This window comes from Vombatus ursinus, unplaced genomic scaffold (assembly GCF_900497805.2).
Source record: "Vombatus ursinus unplaced genomic scaffold, bare-nosed wombat genome assembly UNPS02014801.1, whole genome shotgun sequence".
NCBI classification, from domain to species: domain Eukaryota; kingdom Metazoa; phylum Chordata; class Mammalia; order Diprotodontia; family Vombatidae; genus Vombatus; species Vombatus ursinus.
The window spans coordinates 28476269-28482455 of record NW_020954579.1 but is presented as its reverse complement, the minus strand read 5'-3'; the positions used below and the strand labels follow the sequence as shown (position 1 = coordinate 28482455).

General features: G+C 37.4%; 1 pseudogene; it reads left to right on the top strand.

Annotated features, from left to right (window-relative positions):
* LOC114051186 overlaps positions 1-6187 on the top strand; it is a 22834-nt pseudogene that overhangs the window by 4240 nt on the left and 12407 nt on the right.

The window sequence follows — 6187 nt, the reverse complement described above, 5'->3', positions numbered from 1 at the left end:
CAGGCTCAGACACTGGGAGGAGGGGTCTGGGTCAGTGCTGCACAAAGGGACCCAGGAAGTCAGGAAGGTCACAAGAGGCATCTGGGGATGACGTTGCATATAGGGAGGGGACTAAGCAGAGGGAACTCAGTCCTCTGCCATCCCACTCCCACGTGGCACCGCCCCTTGCCTCAGGAGCTCAAGCTGGGCTACTTCCTTGCACCCAGCTTATCTCATAGCACTGCCCAATTGCCTCAGGGCTTCTCCGATCCAGCCCATCCCAGTACACACGACTCTGCCTACCAAAGCCCCTGCCTCGACTTCCAAAATACCCAGATCCTACCCTACTCTTGCCACAGCGCCCAACCTGGTAGCTGCCAACATCAGACAGTCCCTCACAGGAGAAACCACAAGAAAGAAGAGACAGATCAAAACAACAAAAGGAAAGGAGAGCAAATAGTATGCTTCCATCTGCATTCAAACCACAAAGTTCTTTCTCTGGATTTGGATAGCATTTTCTATCATGGGTCTTTTGGAGTTGTCTTAGATCCTTGCATTGCTGAGAAGAGCTAAATCTATCAAAGTCAGTCATTGCACCATGTTGCTGTTACTGTGTACAATGTTCTTCTGGTTCTGCTCACTTCACTCAGCATCAGTCCATACAAGTCTTTCCAGGTTTTTCTGAAGTCTGCCTGCTCATCATTTCTTATAGCACAATAGTATTTCATTACATTCATATACCACAGCTTGTTCAGCCATTCCCCAGTTGATGGGCATCCCCTCAATTTCTAATTCCTTGCCACCACAGAAAGAGTTGCTAAAAATATTTTTGTACATGTGGGTCCTTTTCCCATTTTTATGATCTCTTTGGAATATAGCCCTAGAAGTGCTATTGCTGGGTCAAAGGGTATGCACATTTTTATAGCCCTTTGGGCACAGTTCCAAACTGCTCTCCAAAATGGTTGAATCAGTTCACAACTCCACCAACAAGGCATTAATGTTCCAATTTTCCCACATCTTCTCCAACATTTATCATTGTCCTGTTTTGTCATATTAGCCAATCTGATAGATGTGATGTGGTATCTCAGAGTTGCCTTGATTTGCATCTCTCTGATCAATAATGATTTAGAACATTTTTTCATATGACTATAGACAGCTTTAATTTCTTCCTCTGAGAACTGCCTGTTCATATCCCTTGACTTTCTATCAATTGGAGAATGACTTGTATTCTTATAAATTTGACTCAGTTCTCTATATATTTTAGAAACGAGGCCCTTATTAGAGATACTGGTTGTAAAAATTCTTTCCCAGTTTTCTACTTCCCTCCTAATCTTTGTTGCATTGTCTTTGTTTATGCAAAAACTTTTCAATTTGGTAATGAGTTTAAAGAGAAGGGTGTGGGCACCCTGCACTTGAAAACTGCCAGAAATCAGAAGGTATCTCCTGGTTTAAGCTGACACCAATTTAAGCAACATATTTCTGAAAGCAACATGCCCTGCTCCAAAAATTCTCATTGTGTCTGTCCCAAACCTACCAATCAAAGAGAAGAATGCCACCATCCTTAAGATGATGCTAATCAGGGTCAAGACCACTGAGAATGCTCAAGAATTGCACAAAATCTTACTGGAGAAAAAGGAAGTCTGAAGATGTCAGACAGAATATTTCAAAGATTTGTTTACCAAGTTGCTGCTTTTCCCCCTTTTCACTTATTCCTTTTATTCTTAACTTTCTGCTTTGAGTTTTAAGAACTTACAAGTATTCTGAAAGGTTTTGTGGGGAAAAATTAATATGGTCAAGAAAAAGTTTTAATTAAAAAAAGAAGAAAGAAAGCATACTGGCTTGGTAGCAAGAAGAAAATTTGCTTCAAATCTCACCTCTGACACTGTTGTTGTTGTTCCTTCATTTTTATATTTTATTTATTTTGCTTTTTTTTTTTTTTTGGTGAGGCAATTGAGGTTAAGTGACTTGCCCAGGGTCACACAGCTAGTAAGTGTCCAGTATCTGAGGCTGGATTTGAAGCTCTATCCACTGTGCCACCTAGCTGCCCCTTGGTTCTTCATTTTTAAAGAGGACCAATGGTATCAGGAGGGTAACGTCTTGACTTGCAAGTAAATTGGATTTAAGTGAGGCAGATATATGCAAAGTCATTGGCCTCACTCCCTGCTCCAGAGTCATCAAAGTCTGGTGGCAATACAAAGGTCAAGATGACTGGCAATGGCCCCGGAAACTTGTTGACTTCTCACCTTGCAGATGTGGGCTTGAGTCCTGGTTTTTCTATTGTTGTTATGTACTACCTCCTCTGAGCTACTTCTCCCAACTTACAATCACACTCATAGATTGGGTCCCAGATAGCAAATGCTACTTCGAGCACTAGAGATAACACTGGGGTTGACTACTTCTGTTACCATAACCCCTGAGTTCTCACTGATGTGCTGCTTTTTTCTTTTTTCCACCTTTTTAAATATTCTGAACTTGAACATTTCTCTCTATATGTACATAAACATATTTGTATTTACATGGATGCACATATATAGCAGATTGTAAGAGAGGATTGAAATCATGTGAATATAAAACCATGAATACCTATTTTATACTGCTTGTTTTTTAAAAAAGTAATAAATTGCAAACATTACTTTTGAAACTGTTTATGCTTCCTTCTCTTCTGTGCATTTAAAAATGTTTTAATGGACCTCTTTTTTTGGCACGACTATTTCCACCTTCTACCTTTGAACTGTCCTCAAATGAAAAACAGAAAAATACCCCACTATTGTAATAAATAAGCAAACTGAAGCAAATGAATTCATACAGTGGTAAGAAAAACAAATATTGATTTTGTATTTTATATTTGATTCCATTCTATAACTTCCTGAGCCATGTTTCTTTGTCTCCAACCTAAGTTCAGAAGTCCATGAGTCCAGAAGTGAAGTTTTCCTTTTTGAGTTAGTTTAAATTTCAGTTGTCACATTTCCATCACAATGACTCAAAGAAGCATGTTATCTCTATATACCTTGTATACTCCCGTATGATTAAGGGAGATCTATTATCTTATTTACAAGTCTTATAGAATGTAAGCAGGCGCCAAGAAGTCCGTTACCTCTGTTCAATCAACTTTTTCTGACTGTGGGACAGAATAGGGTGGGAGGATGGGCTGTTGCTAGCCCCAAATGCTCAACCAATTGCATTGTTTTCCATTGATGTTATTTCCTCTTCTTTGTTCTTTTGTACTTCCCAAAACTATTTGAAGATTACTAAGCCCTACCTTGTCATATTGACTTGCTGAGGAGTCAAAGACCTATTTTGTTTTTTGTTGACTACTAATCTCACCAATAAAATGAATGTGCTTAGAACTTTATTGCCTCAGTTTATCTTAATTTTTAAACAGTGGCCACTCCAAAAATTTATGTCTCTTTATGCACCTTGAGTCTATCATCTATCTGTCATGAGATAGATAATATGTTTCATTACAGACTATCTTGAGGTCCCTGTTTTAATCAGAGGTCTTAAGCATTATAAAGTTACCTTTCTTTTTTATTTAATATTTTATTTCCTCCCAATTACATGTAAAAACAATTTTAACATTCTTTTTTCAAATTTCGAGTTCCAAATTCTCTGCCTCTCTCTCCTCTCCCCATTGAGAAGGCAAGCAATTTGACATAGGTTATACATGTGCTATCAGGCAAAGCACATTTCCATGTAAGTCATGCTGAGAAGGAAAACAGACTTAAAAAAAAGCCCAGTAAAAATAAAGTAAAGAAAAAGTATCTTTGATCTGCATTCAGGCTCCACCAGTTCTTTCCCTAGAGATGGAGAGCACCTTCCACCATAAGTCCTTCAGAATTATCTTGGCTCTTTGTATTGCTGAGAACAGCTAAGTAATTCACAGTAGATCATCACACAATGTTGCTGTTACTCTGTACAATGTTCTCCTGGTTCTGCTCATTTCACTTTGCATTGGCTCACGAAAGTCTTTCCAGGTTTTTCTGAGAGTATCCTGTTAGTCATTTCTTATAGCACATAGTATTCCATCACAATCATATAGCACAACATATTCAGTCATTCCCCAATTGATGAATATCCCCTCAATTTCCAATTCTTTGCCACCACTAAAAGAGCTGCTGTAAATATTTTTGTACATATAAGTCTTTTTCCTTTTTAAAAAAAATCTCTTTGGGATACAGATCTAGTATTGCTTGGTCAAAGGGTATGCATGGTTTTATTGCCCTTTGGGTATAGTTCCGAATTGCTCTCCAGAATGGTTGAATCAGTATACAACTTCATCAACAATGCATTAGTGTTTTAATTTTCCCACATCCCCTCCAACATTTGTCATTTTCCTTTTCTGTCATATTAGCCAATCTGATGGGTGTGTGGTGGCAGCTCAGAGTTGTTTTAATTTGCATTTCTCTAATCAATAGTGACTGTAGATAGCTTTGATTCTTCCTCTAGAAACTACCTGTTTATATTCTTTAACCATTTATCAATTGAGGAATGGCTTTTATTTCTATAAATTTGACTCTTTCTATATATTTGAAAAATGACGCCTTTATCAGGGAAAGTTATTGTAAATTTTTTTTCACAGTAATGATTACCAACTATGTATTTCCCTCCATCCTATTTTCCCTGTTCATCCTACTTTCTCTCTCTCCTTTCATCCTGCTTATTCTCAAAAGTGTTTTGCTTCTGACTTTTGCCTCCCCCAATCTACCCTCCTTTCTATCAGCCCCTCTTCCCCTTCTCTTATCGCTTTCTCCTCCTGCTTTCCTGTATGGTAAGATAGATTTCTACACCCAACTAAGCGTGTATGTTATTTCCTCTTTGAGCCAATTCCGATGAGAGTAAAGTTCTCACGCTTCCCTCCCCCCTTTCCCCATCTTCCCTTCCACTGTAAAATCCCTTTCAGGCTTCTTTTATGTCAGATAATTTACCCTATTCTGCCTCTCCCTTTCCCTTTCTCCCAGTGCATTCTTCTTTCTCACACCTTAATTTTATTTTTTAAGATAATCATTCCACCATATTCAATTCACACCTGTGCTTTTTGTCTATGTATAATACTTCTAACTGCCCTAATAATGAGAAAGTTTTTAGGAGTTATAAGTATAATTTTCCTATGTAGAAATATAAACAGTCTAACCTTATTGAATCCCTAATGATTTCTCTTTCCTGTTTTTCTTTTTATGTTTCTCTTGAGTCTTGTATTTGAAAGTCAAATTTTCTATTCACCTCTGGTCTTTCCATTAGGAATGCTTAAAAGTCCTCTATCTCATTGAATATTCATTTTCTCCCCTAAAGAATTATACTCAGTTTTGCTGGGTAGGTGATTCTTGGTTGTAATCCTAGCTCTTTTGCCCTCTGGAATATCATATTCCAAAATTTTCAATCCTTTAATATAGAAACTGCTAACTCTGGTGTTATCCTGACTGTGGCTTCATGATACTTGAATTGTTTCTTTTTGACTGCTTGCAATATTTTCTCCTTGACCTGGAAGCTCTGGAATTTGGCTATAATACTCTTGGAAGTTTTCATTTTGGGATCTCTTTCAAGAGGTGACTGGTATATTCTTTCAATTTTCATTTTGCCTTCTGGTTCTAGAATAGCAGGGAAGTTTTTCTTGATAATTTCTCAAAAGACGATGTGTCATCTCTTTTTTTGATCATGGTTTTCAGGTAGTCCAATAATTCTTAAATTATCTCACCTAGATCTATTTTCCAGGTCAATTGTTTTTCCAATGAGATATTCCACATTTTCTTCCATTTTTTTTTCATTCTTTTGATTTTCTTTGATTGTTTCTTGATGTCTCATGGAGTCATTAGTTTCCACTGGCCCAATTCTAATTTTTAAGGAATTATTTCCTTTTGTACCTCCTTTTCCATTTGGCCAATTCTGCTTTTCAAGACATTCTTCTCTTCATTGGTTTTTGTGCCTCTTTTTCCATTTGACCTATTCTATTTTTTATTTTCTTCAGCATTTTTTTTTGCCTCCTTTACTAAGCTGTTGACTTTTTTTCATGATTGTCTTGCATCACTCTGATTTCTCTTCCCAATTTTTCCTCTACCTCTCTTACTTGCTTTTAAAAATCCTTGTTGAGATCTTCCATGACCTAGGGCCAATTCATTATTTTCTTTGAGGCTTTGGAGTTTTGACTTTGTTGTCACCATCTTCTCCTTCTTCTTCTTCTTCTTCTTCTTCTTCTTCTTCTTCTTCTTCTTCT